This window comes from Camelus bactrianus, chromosome 4, assembly GCF_048773025.1.
Source record: "Camelus bactrianus isolate YW-2024 breed Bactrian camel chromosome 4, ASM4877302v1, whole genome shotgun sequence".
Taxonomy (NCBI): domain Eukaryota; kingdom Metazoa; phylum Chordata; class Mammalia; order Artiodactyla; family Camelidae; genus Camelus; species Camelus bactrianus.
The window spans coordinates 52,849,777-52,872,508 of record NC_133542.1 but is presented as its reverse complement, the minus strand read 5'-3'; the positions used below and the strand labels follow the sequence as shown (position 1 = coordinate 52,872,508).

Here is a 22,732-nt window from a genome sequence, read left to right as displayed (position 1 = left end):
GCTCAAAAACAGGATGTTAGTGACTTTAGCAAGTGCATGAGTCAACCTTGGTTGTATTGTAACTGGACTTTCGGTGTTGAGTTAAATTTGTCTTTACAGGATGCATGGTTTACATTACATATGATTAGAAAAATGTTGTTTTGTTCATTCATACATACAACAAACTTTTGAAGAACACTTTCCATGTGAAGTCTCAATTTTCAGCCCAGAGAACTCGAATCTGGATAAGACATGATCTTTGTTTTCAGGAGAATCACTCCATGCAGCTGAGCTCAGTCAACAACCTGGATACACACATGTGCATTACAGCAGCATGAAGAACACCTGAACATCCACTGAACCCAATGCCAAAATCCCAGACAAGTGTCAGAAACTCTGCATGTGTATATGGTTGACGGGGATCCCATGCCAGCTTATGGGAAATTCTTGTACTTTTGCCATTCCTCTTTTTCTCAAACCTCTTTGACCATTCTGCTGGCCACGTTTATGGGTCAGGCAAGTCACGGTGGCCAGAACATCTGGAGGACACCTCCTGGATATACTTTGAGCATATTCACTGAGTCTGCTTATCATCATGATTGGTGTCCTCTTTCCCAATGAAGGACAACTCTTGAATATCCTCTATTAACCTTAATGTGCTTGTTAATTCTTCAATTCATCAGCATCCTCAAATAATGTTATTTAAATACTTAACTCTTCTTTCACTGGCTTAAATTTATTTTCAGAACTCTCAATTTTGCTTTATTCAATAGCTTTTTAATATATGAAACAATGTATTCCTGATTATAATTGTATAATTTATTCATGCAATAGCATCATAGTTCTGTAGAAAAATTCTTCCTCATTGGTATGTCAGATCAGCTCTACTTCTTCAGAGAGCACTGTCTTTCAGGCATTCTGCCAATGGAGTAAGTGTGAGTCCCACTGCCCCACAAGAACACATCCAAGAGCTGGGTGGAAAACTGCAGGCAGTATGTATATTCCTAAAAATAGCAAAAGGAGCACTTGTGCTAGGACCTAGCCAAAAATGGAAGTCTACATGCTAATCTAATATAAGGTATAATCCAAGCCTTCAAAGAGTCACACAGATTGAAGATGGTCCATCATTTGTTTTCACTCACATTGTGTTCCCAGCATTGAGCAAAACATACATACGTGTTCATTGACTGTATAACAGATTGAAAACAATTAAGTCAGTAGTTTGGGAATTGGAAGCCCTCCTAAAAACTGTTTAAAGGACTAACAATTTATTTGACAGATTATTTTCAGGCAAGTCAGAGACTACCAGCCCAGGTGTTTTTATAATTGATTTTATTATTTTTAAGAATAAGTCATTTAGAAATTGACAAATGTAATTGAAGCATGGCCTATAAAATCAAGTCAAAGCAAAGCAAATTTATAAATTTGTAGATTTATAAACCAGAAAAATTATGTATTGTCAAATAGGTTTAAATTCTCTGAAACCCTGATTTCTTACTAACCATGATGCCTACAGTAGTGCATCTGACTAGTGCATGGTGTTAGCCAGTGCTCAGTAACCATTTATTAATTTGAAGTTAAAAAAGAAATGCCCCCAAAATAATCTCAAGTCAAAAGCAGTGTAAATTCTTTTGTAATCAAAACTTTACACCATAATGACAAGTTTAAAGCTCTCATTTGGCATTACTTGAGTCCCTGCTTTGTACCAAATATCCAGACTTATGATGCAACTTCCTTTTCTGAACTTTATTCATTATTTCACAATACTAATTCTTCTTACCATGTGGATTCAAATTAAATTGTATATCAGGCTCTATTAACAGAGATAAAGAGTTTCTTTTATTAAGCTCTTTTTGGAGACAAAAGTCTTCCCACTCTGAGCAAGATCAAATAATTTCCAGCCTTTAAAATTCTTTAATTCCATAAAAATTAATGCTAGGAATATTTCAGTTAGGAAATATGTGCAGTAGTTAACTTGTTTAAGAGCTTGGTAGAAAGTCATTTCAAAGAGACTCAGTTCATGGAGGACATTAATTATAGTAAGAGGTCTTTTGATATTGACATGTTTGTGCTAAGGTCATAGACTTTCATTATAATTTGTGTTTTGACATGTGCTGACATGTTTAACACTCTGAAACACATTTAAATATTTCTGTAAATCATCTACCAAAGGTGAAGAGAAGACTACTCACAAAGTCAAGTATCCTTGAGAAATGACCGCAGCACTTACTCTGAAGTCACATTACAGAGTCAAAGTTACCAGTCCTTCTGTAGTGTGAAATGAAAATGTTTTATGTGTCTAAGCGGGACCAGTGACTATTGGTGCTGCCATTTCTGTAGGAGCCATGTCACAGTGACTTCAATGTTTGTCAGTACATAAACTCATCCTCTGTGAGGGTATTTCATAGGACTTAGCACACAATATCCAAATGTTTAATCATCTGCAGACATAACCATACAGTTCACAAACAAGTACAAAGATAATTTATACACAATGTCCAAGTTATATGCAATGTCCAAGCCTTACTAAAGTGATGAGGCTAAAACAAGAAAAAGTGTCACTGAATCATCCACAGTATGAATGTTCCTGTGAACAAAAGAGGAGTTTTATCTACTTAAATCTAGAAAAGGAGGAATTTTGCCCAAGATAGAAAAACTTCATCCAAAAGATACAATCTGACCACTAGAAAAGTGAACAGGATTGGGGGACAAGGAGAGATCACTGGCTTTTCTACATCTTTGTTAAACTATTCTTCAAGAACATTGATTCCTTTGCTGTTTTTTTGTTACTGAGCAACCTTCTGATGACACATTCATTTCCAAACTACTGAAATATTGTGCACCATATACTAGGGAAAGAATGCCCTGAGTTGTTGGATTTATTCTTCCCTGGTAATTTAACAGATCTGCTAGTGTCTGCTTTATCATCTATCCCTTGAGATTTTGGTTGTTATGAACCAGCTCCCAAGAGATCAGTTAACTCTTAGCACACTGACAACTTCAAATTTCTGGAACTGAAAAGGAAGAAACTTTCAGAGGTGATAGAGTTATTATCTGAATCGGGATGATGGTTTTGTGGGTGTATACATATGTCAAAACTCATCAAGTTGTATACTTTAAATATGTTCAGCTTCTTATATATCAGTTATACCTCAATAAAGCAGTTTGAAAACGAAAAAGAAAAAAAATCAAGGACCAGACTCTGGGCCCTGTAAGCTCAACAGGCTCTGCGGGAGGGTTATTCTCCTCTCTGATATCTGTGCTTTTTCAAAGTCAGCAGGTTCTAATCATGACTTGTCTGTGGTGCAACTGTTGTTACAACAGCAACAGCAGTAACAAATTTGTGAGTGACTACCATGAGTTAGCCAGTATGCTGGGTACTTTCTCATGTATTTAATTATCTAATTAGCTCTTTGCCCTGTGAAACAATTTCCATTTTACAGATGAAGTAATAGAGGCTGAGGGTAATAAAGTAACTTAGTCACACAGTGGTATATTTGTGGTTTGAACCTAGGTTTATCTGACTCCAGCATCCATACTGTTTATGGTATTGCCTGCTGTTGCAGTCTGATTATGAAATGTGTTTTAATAGAGTTCCTGGCCTTTATTAGTACAGTAACTTTCTGGTAAAGAAAGCTCCTACGTTGCAAACAACCTAGATGTTAACAGTGGAATAGATCTCACAGAGTAAGACAGGGGAATACAAAATGTAATATCTAGTAATTGAACTGATTTAGAATTTCTTAATAGAACTCGATTTAACTAAAAGATTTTAGACTATTAATTAACTCAGCCATGGTTGGGCTGGGTTGATTGTCTGAGGCTTAATTGCTCCAGTGCCCTCCACATTGGCAGTCTTTTCACAAATACATTTAAAGTTGAGTCCATTACTTGGTGTGGTGAAGGACTACTAAATTTACTAGTTAGGCTGAATTTTCTCAATAGCTCAAGGCCTAATAAAGAGATGATAAAATAAATATATTCGTAATGATATGTGTTGTTACAAACATCTGAACTAATTGCTGTGGGAACCAGAGATAAGAGGAGTAAATCACCTGGATAGACGAGGGTTTGCTAGGTGAAGAATAGGAGAAAGGGTTTTGCAGGCGGTGGACCTGGGTTCTACAAGACCATAAAATACTAAGAAATGCAGTATGGTAGGTTTTTGTTTGATTGTTTTTGTAATTATGAGCACATTGCCTAGAGGTAAAGATAGATGGCTTGAAAGCCAGAGCCAGATCATGCAGAAGCGCCTGACTCTCTGTTGCTTGCAGGTTTTCTCTCGGTGAGTGACTTCAAGTCTAAAGGAGGAGACTCAACGAGAAAGACTTAGGTCCTTCATCATCAGGTAGGTTCTGATTTTAAAGTCTGATTATCTCAGCTTTCTGGACTTTGATTACCCTCTGCTTCAGGTCATGTTCAGTGTGTGCACTGGATCTTTTCATGCACACTGAATATTCTTCAGATAAGAGATTGTCAATGTGTGGTTATGAGACCACTGTATCAGAAAAATCTGGAGAGCTTGCTGAAAAGGCTGATTGCTGGGTCCTGGGATTTTGATATTATTGGGTGAGTTAATGCCAGGAATCTAAAATTTTAACAAGCATTCTGCAAGATTCTGTCACATATATAAGTGTGGGTACCCTTGTCCTATAGGATAAAATTCAAAAAGATATAATTACATTGATTAACTGGACCTCTTATATAACTCAAATGTTTTCTTCACTTTATGAGAAAAGAAACTATAAAACAATATATTGATAACATTAATATAGAATTACAAGTCCAGCTTCTAGATCTAGAAGACTGTATATAGCATGGGTTAGGATTAATTCAATTTGTGTATTATTCTTATATACATCACAGCAGAGGCTACAAAGTGGAAGCCTGTTTGACCTGAATTTGCCCACAAAGGTGTTTATTTTGGCCTATAGTCTAATTTCTTAAAGCCCAAATTAACTTTTTCATTTAAACAAGGCAATATTTTATACAAAATATAAGTCACACAATGCAATCAGTATACAACTGGAACTGGTTAGGGGATGCCTCTTTTGGAAAAAAATCAGAATATCTAGTTCATGATAGAGCCCACCCAGCCTGTTCCACCCTGGGCTCTTGCCTGGTCCGTAGAAGTTGTCCTATCTCCCTGAAGCAAGACCACTCCACATCTGGCCACTCTGTGCTCTTTCCTCAGTTCTCCTGATGCTCAGGCATTACCAAATATTGGGAGGTGGTTGGACAGAGACCTTCACACCTCTGTGTCTTTGCACATGTTCCCCCTTAGGTCTAAAATGTCCTTGTCAACTTTATATTCTTGGTCATCTATTAAGAGCCATTGCAAGTATCGTATCAGTTGTACAGTCTTCCCTGACTCCTCCCAGACTAGGTTAGGAATTCTGTCTGTTTAACAACTTTGCAAAACTCTCTTATACGTCTTATAGCACATTCCACTGTAATAAACCATTTTCTTGAACATCTCTGCCACTGGACCATGAATTTATTCAGTATTTGACATTTAGAAGAAATTTTTACTAATGTTTGATGTAAAAAAGATCATCTCAAACCCAGAGGTAACCAGAAGATCTAATAATTTCAGTGACCCAATTATTTACTTATCTTAGTAGTATAAATTATGACATTATTTTAGAAGAATGCTTAACCATTTTGACCTTACCCAGAAATATTTAGGCAGAATTCTTCAAGTGGGTTCAGTGTATTCTTTCTTATTTCATTACTGTGATTACACTTTTGAAATGAAGTTGAATATATCACAGGAGACCTAAAAGCCTACTTTATTAAAATTCTTTGTTATCAGATATAATATAGCTACATCTTAGTTGAATGCAATTTGTGGTAATTTCTTAGGAGAAAATCCTGTTCTATATTTAACTATAAACTTATCTAACATTGAAGTCACATTTAACTCTAAATCCTGTTTATTCCCTTTTTGGTAAAAATCATCTATTGCCCCCTTCATAATAATGCAAGTTTCAGCTATTCTCTATCACTGTCACCATTCTATTTCCTCCAAATATCATCTAAGTTATTTTTCCTGTTCTTGTACACATTTATTAGTTTCTCATTCTCTTTTTCTGGCCAAATGCCATCGGGTTTTAATTAATTCCTTCTGTAATATTTGCATGCTATGATTTTCTTTAATTTATTCTGTCTACACTCTTGACTTATTTAATTCAAGGAAACATTTGGGGAATGGATATAGTTTGCATAAAGGATGCTTTACAAATAAATTATTCTGCTTCTAACTACCAGAATGGGTGAGCAAAAGCTTGCAAAGCCATTTCTATAAAGTCCATCTGCAAACAATGAGAACACTTCTGATTAATGTAGGTTAAAGCTACACTGAAAGTCATTAGTACACTTCAATTGCACTTGCCCACTTCAAGTTTTAAAAAGTAATGCTGAATTTAAATGTTTGAAATTACTTTTTCAGCACTAGTTTTAAAAAGAATGCGTAAATCTGGCCTTGTTTGGCTGATAGTTCTCTATCCAGATGGAATTGTGCCTGTGAATTTTTAGAGCATCACAAGCTTGGAGGTCCAGCGATTGTACCATGATGTTTCACAAATCAAATTTCTGTCCTTTGTGAATTGTTGCCAAGATGATAGTATTTAATTTCTTGAAAATAACTTCAATTCCATTAAAATTAACCAGGTCAGTTTATATAGATCCTATTTTTGGAAGCTGTAAGAAGACAGAGACAAGCCTAAGGAGAAGGAGAGGCAGGGTTGGAGATAGAGGTACTGGTACAAAGTGACACAGAGAGGGGAACGCATCTGATTAGAGTCTGTAAGAGAGAGAGAGAGAGAGAGAGAGAGGATTCAGAGGGGCTCCCAGGCTGTAGTCTTTTTTTTTTTTTTTTTAACTTTTCTTACTCTCTATTACCTCTATTTTTTCATAAAAATTTTACAATTCAATATTTTATAAACACGTATTTAATTGCTTATTACATCTCTCCTGCAGTAGAATGTAAGTCCTTGGCATGCAGAGGCTATGGTAGTTTTATTTTCAAATATATACCAAGCACCTGTCACAGTGCTGCTGTATCATCGATTCTCAATAAACATTTTCTCAATAAAATAAGAAAGGCTGAGAAGTTAATACATTGCCAAGTTCTGAAAGTTCATGAGCTGTAAAGCCCTAAGCCACCCAGGCAGGAAAGGAATGCTGAAGGCAACTTAAAGTTAAGTACAAGGGAAAATGAAACAGCTGCAAGATTAGAAATGGAGCAGGAGAAAATTCTGGTGTCTTCCTACAGAATTAATTTGATAACCTTTAAAATTTCTTTAAAGATAAAATAATTTTTTTGCAGTAGATCAAGTAGACAAAGACGTAATTAATATTAGTATGTGTGTTTATGAGTTTTATGGTGAAAGAGTAAAGAAATAGAGGTGGTAGGAGAAATAGAGGTGGTCTAACAATGGTGTTAGACCAGGTGTAGTTATTGTGGTCATGTTTCTGAACAAATGGAGGGTTCTTCTTTTGCTCATAATTAATTTAGGAATTCTCCCTTCTGCCAAAAGAAGTTTGAAATGACTTCATCCAAGGTAGAAGGGCAGTATGGTGCTGAGTGCACTCCTTGAAGGCTCCTCCCTGTCAGGCAAAGGAATGGGATGAATTCCACATCAGTTTATGTAAGGGACAAGAATTAGGCTTTACTGGAGAAAAAGAAATAGCACAAAGCAAGATCAGCAACACAGAGATATACATGGTCGGGCAGTCTCTCACCAGTGCACAGAATCTTACACCAGAACCAAGGCTTCCACTGATGGAAGTTATGGGTCTTCCTTTTAATGGGCAAACATAAGAAAGTAACTTTATCAAGGCAGGAATAAACTGACCATTTGAATTTTGGATACCAGCTATTAATAGGAGTCATCTGGGATACTTATGCCCCAGTATCTGAAGACCTTGGAACCTGTATAATAGTGCAGTTCTCTAGTGCAGAAAGCCCTGCACAGGGATGCTGAGCCTAAATGAGCCCCTTTTATTGGGAGCCCATAGCAATTTCTCAACCTGCTGTTGTCTGGGAAACCCAGGCCAAGAAGCACAAGTCATCAGGAGTACTTGCTTTGTGCCCCTTGACAGATTAACTTCCCAAGGTATCAGCTTTCTTACCTTAAAATAGGAATTACGTGTTTCTCATGGAAGTCCTTGGAAATTTGGATTTTATCCTAAATGAACTAGTTGTATTTGTTTCTCAGAATCATCTGTTAGTGACCACTAAAAACCACAAAATTACATTTTCATGACCTTCATAACTTTTTGAAATTTACACACAAATGATAACTCCATTCAGGTGTCAGTTAATACTGGGATTTAAGTGCAGAGTGCTAGAAAACTAGAATCTTGTCTGAACTTAAACATTATTTAGCATTTGTTTTAACATTATTACAGTGACTTCAGTATTAAATAACAAAATGCCCAATGATCAAGATTGTGAGACTGTTTTATTTACATTTTTATTGCAAAGTAACTCTGGCAGGAAAACGAAAAGAGTAGTAATTGTGTAGGTGTTGTTGAAAGGACAATTCCCGAGTTTTCTGGCACATTCTAAGAGAATATGTCTCTGCTTCTCAATAAAACTGGCATTGAGAATCTCAGTGTCTGTGTTCTAATTGCTCAGAAATAAGCAAGACAATCCATATAGTTGGAGATGCTAAGGGCGTTTTAGACCAGTCTATGAGGAAGGAGGTTCTAGTGTGGTGTGCGGTGGAGCTTAAAGAACGCTTTTTGTGTACTATGCACAATGATTTCCTTTTTACGCATCTCATTGCATTGTATTTTCATGACAGTTCCTATTGCTCTCCTCTAGTGGTTCATCTAAGAACAAATTGATTACTGAAGAATACTGGGTAGCAATCTGAGGAGAAAAGATACCCACCTTTCTCTATTGAAGGAATAGATCATTAAAAAAAACTTTCCATGGACTTGAGGTCTTTAAGAAATTTCAGAGCTAGGCAGCAAAAATATATTTTTAAAACATCATAATTAGCTAAAGAACAATAGACTAAACTCTAAATAGAATACTTAAGAAAAATGCCAAGGACAATGGCTACACTCACACTGTAGTAGAAGACAAGGTTACTGTCTGCAAAGAGGGGACTGAGTTGGGCTGTTCCAGAACAATGCCTGGGCTACTTATGGTGCATAAAGTTTAGGTGCTTACACAGATCAAAATTCAATTCAGGTGTCCCTATTTTCCAACTAAGTAACTTAAAGGAAGTCATTCAAGTTTTCTGAGTATTTGTTTCCTGTTTATAAAATGAGAATAATAAAATGCCTTTGTCATACCATACAGATTAATTTAGTTTGTACAAATTACACCTAGCACAGTGCTAGGTACATGAACATTCAGTAAATGAGGTTAGTGTTATTAAAATTTTCATTGCCTGGGCAACTTTTAACAGGTTCTGATACATAGGATTGGAGTGAATCTGAGGTGCCTACAGTTCCTGTATCCCTAGTTGAGAGACCAGTGGCTTGCAATACTGTGCCTGGCATCAAGGGTTCATACCTTAAGGTGACAGAGATCTCCGTATTGTTTTCCATAATGGCTGCATCAAACTACATTCCCACCAACAGTGTAGGAGGGTTCCCTTTTCTCCATCCCTCTGCAGCACTTATTGTTTGTGGACTTTTGAATCATGGCCATTCTGACTGGTGTGAGGTGATACCTCATTGTAGTTTTGATTTGCATTTCTCTGATAATTAGTTATATTGAGCATTTTTTCATATGCCTGTTGGCCATTTGTAAGTATTGGCCATTTGTATGTGGCATTAATGCTTTGGAGTGAAACATGAAAGCTCCTTTTTTGCGTGATAGATTTATAAGTACTCTGAAGCACTATAATAAGAGTGATAGTAAAATTCCAAATTATTCACTGCTACAAAAGTTGAAATAGAAAAAAAACCTATTAGAGTTTCTTTTAATCATCTTTTAAGTCTACAAAGATAGCCAAAGTAGAACACGACTGATTTTTATATTTGAAAGTACTTTCACATAGGGCGTTACCCTGTTGTATCAGACCAATAACTCTTTTATATCACTTTGTGTAAGTTTTATAAACTAATGAAGATCTTGCTTTGGAGGAAAACATGCTATGTAAGATATTGCATGTTAGAACTCAAAAATTCATAAGTTTCCTTTCATTTAGGCACTTGGAACACCCAGTTTATGCTGAAAGCTTCTTTAGGAATGCCATATGCAATTGCCTCTGCAAGTGAACAGCAGAGGGTCACCTGGAAGATGTTTTGATCCATGGCTGATGTCACTAGAGAGATGGCTCGATCTAAGACATGAGAAGTCTTCAAAGACTTAGGATCTGTGGTTTAATTAAAATGGCTGGAGGGAGGTGTTAAGGGGGAAATTTTTTCAAGAGCATCTAGACAAGAAATTATTGACTGCAAAGGCAAAGAAAGTAGACAAGATGATTGTCCCAGAGGATAGAGTAAAATATGCTGGTAAAAATTGGGCACATTTTATTTCTTTTTAAGACCTCTTAAACAATGCAAAACAAATTAAAAATATTCAAAGCACCCTTCACAGCTCTGGATAAATACCCAGGAGTGAAATTGCTGAGTCATATGGTAGTTCTATTTTTTAGTTTTTTGAGAATCCTCCATACTTGTTTCTGCAGTGGCTGCACTAATTTACATTCCCACCAGTAGTGTATGAGGGTTCCCTTTTCTCCACATCTTCTCCAATATTTGTGTTCTTTTTGATGATAGCCATTCTGACAGGTATGAGGTGATATCTCATTGTGGTTCTAATTTGCATTTCTCTGTTGATTAGAGTTGTTGGGCATCTTTTCGTGTGCCTGTTAGTCATCTGCATTCCCTCTTTGTAAAAATGTCTATTCAGGTCTTCTGCCCATTTTTAAATAAGGTTGTTTGCTTTTCTGATGCTGAGATGTATGAGCTGTTTGTATATGTTGAATATTAACCTTTATTGGTCATACCATTTGCAAATGTCTCTCTCATTCAGTAGGTTGTTCCTTTGTTTTGTCAGTAGTTTCCTTTGGTTTTCTCTCTTATCATTTGACATCATGGAAAATGGATATTTTATTAAAACATTTAGCAGTGAGGTTTCTTCAAAGATTTGATGTTGGTTACATGTGCATTCATTCAATAAATGCTTTTTTGAAGACTCCACTAAGTATAATCCAATGTAATTCCTGTTGTCAATAAAAGGGTGAATCAAACAATTGAAATTATCTTTAATTTACTCACATTTTAATTGCAGAGGCACACAAGCAACCAGGAAAATACAATAGAGGGCATGAAGATAGATAATGCACAGATAGAGAATGTCAGTAGGGAGTGGGAGATTTAACGCAAATCGAAGAGGGGTACTTCTCAGAGCAAATTAAGCTAAATCTTGAAAAATGATTATATAGCTAAGTTAACTTGGAGTTGTCTATAAGAGCATGTTTCAGTCAGAATCAATCCGGTAAAAAGGTTAAAGATCATCAAACAGCTGGAGTAACCACAAGTATTTAAATATATCACTTTAAATACTTCTGAATATATCTAATTAGTACCAATTAAATATAGTAAATAAGTATACCCAGAGTAATAGTCGTGAAGGGAGTGCCAGTGATAGGAAGGAGTAGATCGTGACGGTCTTCTTCAGTAAAATTAATAATTTAAATTTTATCCTGTGCACAGAGAACTACTGAAGGATTTTTAAAACCAAAGTGAAAAGACCAGATTTGCATATTTGAAAGCCTCTTCTGTCATTCTGATAAAATTATGAAGGATGATTAAAGGTACATTAATGAAACTGAGATCTGAGAAAATATTATGGTAATCTGGATAAATGACAATGACAGAGATGGGACTTGATATGAAAGATATTAAGAAGACAATAAACAGGGTTTGCAGACTTAATATGAGTTGACTGTGAGTAAATACACGCAGAATCAGCATTTGATCTGCAGAAATACTTCACTGCCAAATATTTTAATAAAATACTCATTCTCCATAAACATGGGATTTAGAAAGCTAAAGTGGACTTGACTCGCTTGGAATCTAGAAACACCTCCCTGTCCTCTGAGGCATGGAGATGGCAAGAACTGTGGAACAGAAGGCCTTAGAATTTGATAGAATTCTGCAGTGAGAAGAGCTTAGTGCCATGATGGATGCTGTGAATGACTGAGCTCCACCTTCAACCAACTAATATCATGAAGACCTCATGATATTATCTCTACCCCTGGAGACTGGAGCTCCCACCTTGGACTGGAGCATAGCCCCTGGGACCTTGAAATTTGTAGAGAAACTAACTTAAGGTTGCCGGTCTACTTGCCCAGATTTTGGAATACTACCCGTCTACTCATCCTCCTTTAGTTCAGGCTACCACTGGTCATACCACAATACATTTCATTCCAAACCATCCCTGAAGAGAGGTGAGGGAGTGAATCCCTAGTTGGGAAGGAGCTGTCTCAGACAATAGTCAAGATTCAGGAAGCAACTGAGATGGTGGTAGGCAAAGAGAAATGCCACATGGGATCATGAGCAAGGAAGGAAAAATATAAAAGGTTATTGTAACCATGCTGCTAATATAGTATTATGTTATGTAGGCAATTCTGAGTGTGTGTATGTGAGCATGTGTGGGTGTACATATGTATTTCAGTTCAATTACCTTTAACTATAATACAAACCAAGCCAACAAATTTCATTTATTTATTATAACTATAGTTTACATATGGCTTAATGGGACAATATTTATAATCCTTTTGTGTCTTTTACATGTCTAAGCTGTCCAGATGCCAGTTAGCCAGCACCCAAAAGTAGAGAGCTCTGGACAGGGCATTGCTGTTTATAAGTCTTCTTCCTTTGCCTCCCTGTGAGAGTACTTATTCTTGCCTGGTTCTTGTGTTCATCAAGCTCTTGAACTCTTGCTTTTCCTACCATTAGGATCCTGAGGCTCACTCTTCAGAAGTAGCTGGTGACAAATACACATTAGCTCATCTCTTGAACCCAGGTGTTCCTTCTTAGACATAGCTTTGCTTTCTGGTCCCTCAGAGTAGCTATCTTTCTTTATCCAGACTCCACTAAAAGGTAATTTGTAATATTTTGTATGAACTGAATTATTCTAAATTGCTAGAAGGTTGGTTCTTAAGTATTTTAACAATTATTCCACCACAGATTCCAAATTTATTAATATTACCTGCTGATTGCATTTGGAAATATTGATTATGAAAAGCAATCAAAAGTGTATTCTGGGGCCGCATAGAATTAATGAGGTTTCATGATGTACATTTTAGTCTCTTAACCTGTTAAGATATGTATACATCACTAACAAAACAGATCCAAATAACCAATGTAGTCCTAGGGAAATCTAGAGTGAAATATTAGTTCTAAAGTACAAATTAGAGGTTAGAAGAGGTAAAGGTCAACATCTAAGAAGTATATGTTATCAAAGAGTCATATTCCAAGTTTCACACTGCAAAAGTGGTAAAAAGTAAAATCAAAAAGAATAGTCCAGCATTTTGGATCACTTGCCTAGAGAATTAATGGTCAGAAAAAGGGGATTAGGACAGTTCAAGGGGTCTGTGAGGGGACAGAGAATGAATAAGAAGTATTTCCATTTCTTTTCAAGGCAAAGGCACCATTAACTTGACAAATGGCTAGTTCATGGTCATGCTGTTGATCACATACATTTAAAGTGTCAGAAAGATGTGTGTGACAATGAGAGATAGGGTAGTTTGAAACTATGGTTAGCAAAACAAAGATGAAAATAAATGAAAAATTGTCTTAAAAGTTTCCAAGATAATGGGGAGTAAAGAACCCATGAACATTTGCCATCTCCTGAAACTCCCTACCCTTTGAATATAAAAATCAAAAGAGTTAAATTTATCTAAAAATCCCATCAGCAGCCAAAGTCATTTATTTATAGGGGAAAGTTCTGGGAACGTATATCCCCTAAAAGACTATTCCAGGTGCTTTTGATAAATAACTTCCCCAGACCTGAAATGTATTTCCTTATGCTAGAGATTGGGAGGAATAATATAAGAGACAAAGATTGGAGGATCTGGCTTTTTCTCTTGCCTTTCTCTCACCTTTTTGAGATGGCCCACACTCTGTCTATGGAGTGTGTGCCTACTTTTACTTTAAACTAAACACCCACCCCCATGCCCCATGGCCTCTTTGGCCTTCTGAGACGGCCTACACTCTGTCTATGGAGTATGCATCCCTCTCAATAAATCAACGTTCAGTTAAAAAAAAAAAAAGATTGGAGGATCCTAGAAAGAGGGAAACTGAAAGAGTGTTAGGAATGTGGCAAGATCTGAGACAGAAATGAATGTACCTACATAAGCAAATGGACCATGCATAATGTTGTAGTAAGTTTCCATGTCATTAGCATGAAACTAAAGTAGCAATAAAAGAGCAAAAGGCTCCTTTGTGAGGCATTGTTTGAGTACTCAACAGCTGCATGGGAACTGAGTCATCCACAGCTGACCACTCAGTCTTTGCTAAATAGACCTAGGGTCTATGATGTTGGCTGTGTCAATTTTTGATGTGGACTTGTCTTCACCAGCAACTAGAATCTAGCTTAGAGACCTCCTCACAATGACTTAATGTTTGATTATGCCCTGAGACTTTGTCTAATCCCCATCTGACTTAAGCTATGTGGATACTCAGCAGCCATACATGCAATGACCAGTGATACCCACAAGCTCGGGAAGTGGTGTAGGCCTTCACTCCTGGATAAAGGTGAGGGGAATATTTGCTTTGGGGGAGAGACTGAAAAAACATCCTAGTTACATTTTTTATTGAGTTGAACCCATGGTAGGTGCTCTGTAAATGGTTCTGATCATCGTCATTGTTACTATTTCATCAAATACATGTTTATCATTTGGGGAAAATAATTAAAAAAATAATTCCTTATGGTATTGTAATAGAGAAATACATGAACAAGTTGAACTCAAAGTCAACACTGATCCTCAAAAACTGGTCTTCCTTAAAATGTCATGCTAGATAAGACTTGTTTCTGGCTGGCTGTTTAGCATATATGGATCTAATGTGTAAAAATTCATTTTCCTGGGCTTAGTTAATATTTGCATTGTAATTTTGGGAAACATTTTGTATATCAGTTGGTCATAACTTTTTTTTTGTATGTACTTTAGTCTCTCTTCATCTTTATGAATATAATAGTGATCTATCTGCCATATCTGTTACCCCATTTTTACTTCAGGATTGAGTCAGATGATCTCTCTGGCTAGCAGGAGCCCACTTTATCCTCTACTAGTCCAAGTGTTTCTTCCTAAAGTGACACTGTTAACTGACAAAACAATCATCTTCATTCATTCCACTATAATATTTATAATATTGTATATATATAATATTATTATATCCCTGGCCTCATAGAATGTAGAGTCTACTGGAGGGGAGAGAGAGATTAATTAATCAATTTATTTTTATGCAATGAAAAACTACATAATCTAATGTAAAAAATTTTAAATGTGATAAACTATATGAAGGAATATTCTCAGGACTTTTAAGAGTACATACTGCAGGAGCTTCCATCTAGTAGTGGTGATCTTCGTTAAAGGCTTTTCTGAGGAAATAATACCTGTGCTGAGATTGAAAGGATGAATAAGAGTTTTATAGACCAGAGGAGGAGAAGGAAAGGATGGGCTACAGAAGACCATTTGAGGACAAATATTTTGGTTTACTGTAGTGTGATTTGCTATCAATAAAAGGGGGAATTTCTGTACTGCTAATTTTCATGATTTCTTTCAGCATAGATTTATTGAGTTTATCATATGCCAGACACTTTACAATATTCTGGGGATACAATGGTGGGTAAATAGTTATTTACTTGGCTGTTTGTTCATGCAATAATTTATTTATGTAGCTTGGAGTCTAGTGGTCTAGTCTACTAGAGAATAATTAACAAAACAATTACAAAATAAGTATAACATTTAAAATGCCACAGTGGTATAACAGATACAAGATGCTTTGTAATATATAATAGGAAGAAATCCCCCTGAAAATATTATTAAGCTGAGAACTGAAAGATCAATAGATATTAAATAGGAAAAGACTAGAGGGGATTAATTTCAAGATGAAACAACAGAAGGCCAGTGTTGTCAGAGAAGGCAGTATCAGAGGGAGTGCCTTACAAGATGAGGATAGAGGAAACAGGTAGAGGCTAAGCCATACAGGGCCTGTTGGAAGACATAGGGAACAAAAAATGCCCACTGAAATGAAAAGACATCTTTTTTTTTTTTTTTTGGTGTCTTACACTTATTTAGTATATCATAGTTTACAATACATTTTCACATTCACCATCTAATGTAAATGAAGAGACACATTCTATAGAAGGACCAATGGCTTATTCCGTCACAGTCATTTCAAGTGGAGAGAAAGTGGTACCTTTTATTTTTACTTTTATTTATTTTTATTTAATTTATTTATTTTTGTTGAGGTATGGCTGATTTACAATATTATATGTCTCAGGTGTACAACATAGTGATTCACAATTTTTAAACGTTATACTACATTTGTACTTATTACAAAGTATTGGCTATATTCCCTGTGCTGTACAATATGTCCTTGTAGCTTATCTATTTTATGCATAATAGTTTGTACCTCTTAATCCCTTTTCCCTATCTTGCCCCTTCCCCCTCACCTCTCCCCACTGGTAACCACTAGTTTGTTCTCTATATCTGTGAGTCTGTTTCTGTTTTGTTGTAGTCACTAGTTTGTTTTATTTTTAGATTCCACATATATGTAGACTCATACAGTATTTGTCATTCTCTGTCTGATTTATTTTGCTAAGCATAATACCCTCCAAGGTATCTTGAGACTGAAAAACGAGGCAGATGGCTCCATATACTCAATGGATCAGTTTGTTACAGGGTAACTTACTCACAGGGTGGGATGGGGACTGTGGACAATGATCTGGACCCAGAAGCATTGGCAGCTGCACTCCACACTGCAGAGGGATCACTGGGACAATTTTATAGTTAACCTAGGGTGTGGGGTTGGGTCCTTGGAAATAGGATATGCATTCCTAAGTTAGGATTTATGGATGGGTAACTAGTCTTGTGGACACTGGGAATACATCAGGATAGGTTTTCATCACTGTTTCGGAACTAACAGAGCATGGAGGCTACTACCTGGTCCTAATGATTATTAAAAAATATCTATTAACTACAAAGCCTTTGACGACTGAGGAGTGATTGCAGGACTGCACAGTACAGTCCTGGGTAGGGTCAGTGGAAGGACAAGAGAAACTGTAAGTGCCAAGATGGCATCGATTATGTTAACAGCCGTACAGTAAGCCTTCTAAGTAGGATGTGTTAGTCTGGGTTCCCCAAGAAGCAGATGCCAAGACAGGAGTGTATTAGAGAGAATAACTGTGTGAAAGGAAGTAGGAAAGGGTCAGGGAAAGCTGGGAGAACTTTCAGATCATGATATAAATTGGGTGCAAGAATTCAGATTAAGGGAGTTTCAGTAAAGCTTTCAGGGATACCTAGCACCAAAGTCTGTAGACAAAAGAACCCCGAGTCTCCTAGGAAGAAGTCTGCCTTAGTAATTGGTAGAGAGCAGCCTGTGGGTATCATGGCCTTGCAGTAAAATCAGAGATGCATTTCAAAACCCTACAGTTTTATATTTTGCTGATTGCATCTCAGAGGTCACTTAACATGTTCTTCTTGAGTTTATAATACCTGTAAACTGGTAGTTATATCTAGCAACTAGATCAGATTCAAGTATAATTTCTTTGTAAGAATAGCTTTTCTTTTAATTTTCTTTGTTACATCTTTTTTTATATATAGCCATTTAATATTTTGCTGTGCTCAAGTCTCTCAGTAATTTCCTTTATATTCCCTTTCTTGTTTACAATGTTTAATCTGTGCCTATGGAGCTGTGTGTAATAGCTAAGAGCATATGGGCTTTAGACTGCCTGGGTTAAAATCCTGTCCCTATCATTACATGACTTTGGACAAGTTTCTTAATAAAACTGTATTTATTGAACTCTTACATAAAACTTATCAGGCACTTGTGTAAGCTTTATTTCTTTGGTTTTTGTTTCATTGCTTTTGTTTTGTCTTGTTTTAATTTGGGTATTTCTTTTCCTTTCTTATAACTCTAATCATTTTTTTTTTCATTTTACAAGTGCCTTTTGTAGGTTTTGAATTTTTATTTGACAATATTTGTTTTTTTTTTTTTAAGTGGAGCATTTAGTCCATTTTCACCCAATAAAATCATTGATATATTTGGAATAGTGCAGAAAGAAATTATTGAGATTAGAAAGTTTCATGCAGAGGTGAGGGACAAATTAAGGGTATGGTTTTAACAGACACAAACTTCTCTGTATAGAATAGATAAGCAACTATGATACATTGTAGAGCATAGGAAACTATAGTCATTATCTTGTAATAACTTATAATGCAGTATAATCTGCAAAAATACCAAACCACTATGCTGTACCCTGAAACTAATATACTGTTATAAATCAACAATACTTCAGTAAAGGAAAAAGAAAATTCCATGCAAAAAAAGTGGTGGTGGTGGGGTGCAGTGGATACGTCTCTAAATGAAAGGGGTGAGAGGGCAGGTAGAGATTATAGTTACTGCTTATTCTTAAAGAAAGATAACTGTAGTATCAGTATAGAAAAGAGACATTATAAGCAGGGAAATACGTAAGGACACTGTTCCCGTAATTCAGCGACGTCTTTATCCAGGACAATGGTAGTGGGGGTAGAAAGGAGAGGATGGATACTACATTGGAAGAGTTAGACTCAGAAAGTCTTGATAAATAATTAGATGTTTCGAATGAGGAAGAGCAGAACATATCCATAGGCTTTCTCAAAAGTTTTTAAACTTTGAAACTTACAGAAATGTGTAATCATTCATTTATATAAGGCATAAAGATGGATAAAGATCCTTCTGACAGGGGAAATAATAGTTGTGGTTTTAGATAGGTTGAATTTGAAGGGCCTGGTGGTAATCTCGGAAAAGATGTCCCGGGGGAGTTCAACATTTAAATCTGAAGTTCAAGAGTTAAAAGTGTCACTAAAGGAATCATTAACTTCAATTTAGGTGATAGAGGCGAAAATTGAGTTTATAGGTGATAATTGAGTTTATGTGAGTTGGTGATTTCAAAATAAGAGTGTATACATGGAAAGGAGAAAAAGGCCAATAATAGACCCCTAGGGAACCACAACAGGGTGAAAGATAAAGTAGACTGAAAAGAAACATGAGGAGAGAGGAAAAAACATTATGATGGTGTGGCATGACAGAAATGCACGAAGGAAAGTATTTCTACCAGCAGGAAGTAATGATTATTATAAAATATCCTCAGTATTTTCACAAAGTAAGAAATGAAAAAGAGCACCTATTGGAATTACAAAATTGGACATAATTTGGAAAACTTAGCAAGAATATTCAAGAATTTCACTGATGAATACCAAAGGAAAATTCTTTCAAAGGCTTGCCACGGGTGACAGGGGCTAGGGCTGATTTTTGCAAATGGGCTAAGGTGGTATCTAGCCAGTGTGTTTGTATAGAAATCTGCATGAGGAGCTTGAAAAATTCCCATCCGCTGTGGTAGCCACAGAGCATGCCGCTGTGTTCTGGCAGTGAAATCATCTACTGTCACCCAGGATCCTCTCATTCATCTTGAATCCTACTACCACTGTGTCTGAGATGTAGGAGATACTCATTTGTTTAACAGACATTTACTGAACATCGACTTTAGGCCAAGTATTGGGAACACAAAGATGGATAAGATTTGATTCTTCCATATGAGCTTTTCTTTGACTAGTAGGGGAGACAGATGGTAGCACATTAGGAAACTGATTTTTCTTCCTATAATAACATAGTCTACTAGGTAGAAAGTAAAGCTTTATTATTAAAAAGCCATATATGTATTATTTCAATGAGCTTAAATCTTTTAGAACTAGAGTAATATCTTTTTGTTTTGCTTTTCTGCAGTTGAATTCAAATAGTTGAAAATATGCCCTTCCATGAAACAAAAAAACTATATAATTAAAGTGACCTATTGAAAGACAAGGTCCTTCACTGCAAATTTAATACCCAACTCAGATCTTCTCTGTAAGAATTGACAGATGCTGAGTTATTATTAGTTTATGTATATACGGAGCCAATAGAATGATTTTCATTCTGTGTCTACACAGAACCAATCAAACAATTTGGATATAAATATCTGATTATTTATATTGGACTACAGCAAACCTATCAAATATCTGACCTGCACACTTCCAGTTGTCCTTTCTGCACCTGTGATAGACACTGCTAATCAAGAGGTACCCTTGTTCTCCCTGGTCTTTGTGTTTATGAACACAAAATCCTTTTCAGCATTGTGTTCCAGGCACCTGTTACCAATCAATTCACACTGGTACAGGAAATGAAATGTATGTGCTTTCCATAATCTACACAGTATAAAATATCTGTTTAAAATACATCTGTCATTTTTGAACAAAGCCTCTTAAATATGTACCTGTCTAATAAGTGTTAAACTTTAAAAATATAGCTAGCATTTATTGCTATATATTAAGTACTATATGAATACTTTTTGCATATTAACTCATTTAAATCTTATAACATTATATAATACCATTTTCATATTCATTTTACAGAAAGAAAACTGAAGCACAGAGATTAAGTAACCTGTGTATGGTCACACATCTATTAAATGGGAGACCTGGGGTTCATTCTGGCTTCTGAGCCGGTGCAATTAACCATCATAGATCAAAAGTGAATCTGTGTAGAGATGTGCCTGAAAGTTGCTTTATCCAGAAACTTAAGAGAAGACCAATACTCAAATTCTAATTTGTGCTAAGACATTAGAAAGTATTGGCATTTTTAAGACTGGATATTTATTGCTGAATCAGTTTCCAAATATATTAATGTATATATTTAAGGAAGCATTATTGGAAGTTAGATCACAGGGTAAAATATGCAGGTGTACCTACTGTATTAATATATACTTTTTGCTTGTATGCTAAGCTGTGCTGAAAACATTCCATGACAAAATCAGGAAGCATGGGTGCCAGTGTTTGTGCTGTTGCTTACCGCTCCATGCCTCTGTGAAAGAGAGTACTGGCAGCCCTTCAGGAAAATGGATACATGTCTTCATTGCTGTTAGCACTGTCAATTAAAATAATACATTTGGAAACTGGTTTGACAATAAATACCGAGTCTTGAAAATGTTAATATTTTCTGATCCAGTAATCTCAATCTGGAAAAACTTGCAAAGGAAGACTTTGAAAAATAAAGAATAACAGATATTTACACAGCAAGATTACTTTAGTAACTTACAGTTGTAAACAACTAACATGCCCAAACTAAGGTGATGTGGAATGAATTATTATACATGTATTACCAGTCTCATTATCATAGCTTTAAATATTAGTAGTAGTAAAGAATAATAGGTGTCAGGAATGAAAAAGAATTGCCATAGTAAGTTTAATAGCTTTAAGTTAAAGGATCAATTGTAGTTGAAATGAAAATTATAATAATGAACCCAAATGGCATTTTGTCAATAAATCAGTGAGAGAGTCTGCTATGTATGTGTGAGTGGGTACAGAGGTGGCAAATTTCCAGAGAACAGAGCTGGTTCAAGTAGGATTTCAATAGAATTGCTTAAGTAAAGAAATTCTTCCAGAGAGAATTGAAAATGGTTGTTCTAATGCCAGAAACCCTAATAATGTCAAGATATTGACTTGCAGCCAAAGGATCCACTTAGAATTAAGATGCCAGGACTTCCTGTCACAATCCACTATGCTAGTTGTTTAACACATCAGAATGGACAGTTGACCTTGCAGAGTGACAAAGAGGGAAAATTGAGTCATTTCAAGTAGAAGGGGTAATGTTTGTGTTGCAGTTCCATTATTGTGCGTAAAATATACAGGAAAAAAGGAATTATTTAAGATATTTTATCAAAACTAGTGACTAGAGTCTCAACTCGTGCAAACCAAAAACTAGGGCAATTTGTTACTTTATTATGTCTAATAAATGTTCACTATGTGCTAAACGCTTTATTAGACTCTTTCCAAGTGTTATCTAATTTAATCTTTATAAATGCCTTACTCACTTATTTGTTAAAAATAACCATAAGAAAATTGGTATTATTTTTGCATTATAGATAAGGAAAATAATACTCAGAAACATTAGGCAATATACCTGATGTAACGGAGCAACTCTGTCCTAGAAGTACTTGACCTCAGAACTGTCTAATGCCAGAGCCCTCTCTGCTTATTTTCTTTGTCCCACAGATGAGTAGAGAGCTTCCTTATTTTATGTTTAGTAATTTGGCAGCTATGGAGTACACTGTTCGGATCTTCTTTGAAGAAAGAATTTGTTGTCAGCTATGAGGAGTGTGAACCTCTCTGTGTAGAACTTACAGTCACAGCCACATTCAGCATTCAAGCTAAGGCCATATTCTTCTGGGAAGTACCCAGACAATGACTGAGCACAGTGGGAGGACTAGGGCTTGGAATTTCTGCCCAATATGTGACTCCTCTAATGGGCAATCTTGGTTCCAGAGCTGCCTACTGGGTTGAGCTGCCTGTTGTCTACTGAAAAAAACAAATCATTTTCTTCCCTCCCTTCCAACAGATTACCTCAGGAATTAGAAAAGACACTAACCTGAAGGATTTCTTCTATTCTTACGTTTATTAGACCAATTATATTACATTTCATAGCATTAGGACTCTTTCTTCACCTGCTGTCTTTAATTCAAAGTGTTTGGATAATA

General features: G+C 36.0%; 1 long non-coding RNA gene across 4 annotated transcripts in view; it reads left to right on the top strand.

Moving 5' to 3' along the window:
* The window catches only part of LOC105067560 (uncharacterized), a 439,520-nt gene that overhangs the window by 193,719 nt on the left and 223,069 nt on the right, over positions 1 to 22,732 (top strand). For all 4 annotated transcript variants that reach the window (XR_012506477.1, XR_012506475.1, XR_012506478.1 and 1 more), the window contains exon 5: positions 4,254 to 4,327. This is a non-coding gene — a long non-coding RNA (uncharacterized LOC105067560). The remainder of the gene's footprint in view (positions 1 to 4,253; positions 4,328 to 22,732) is intronic.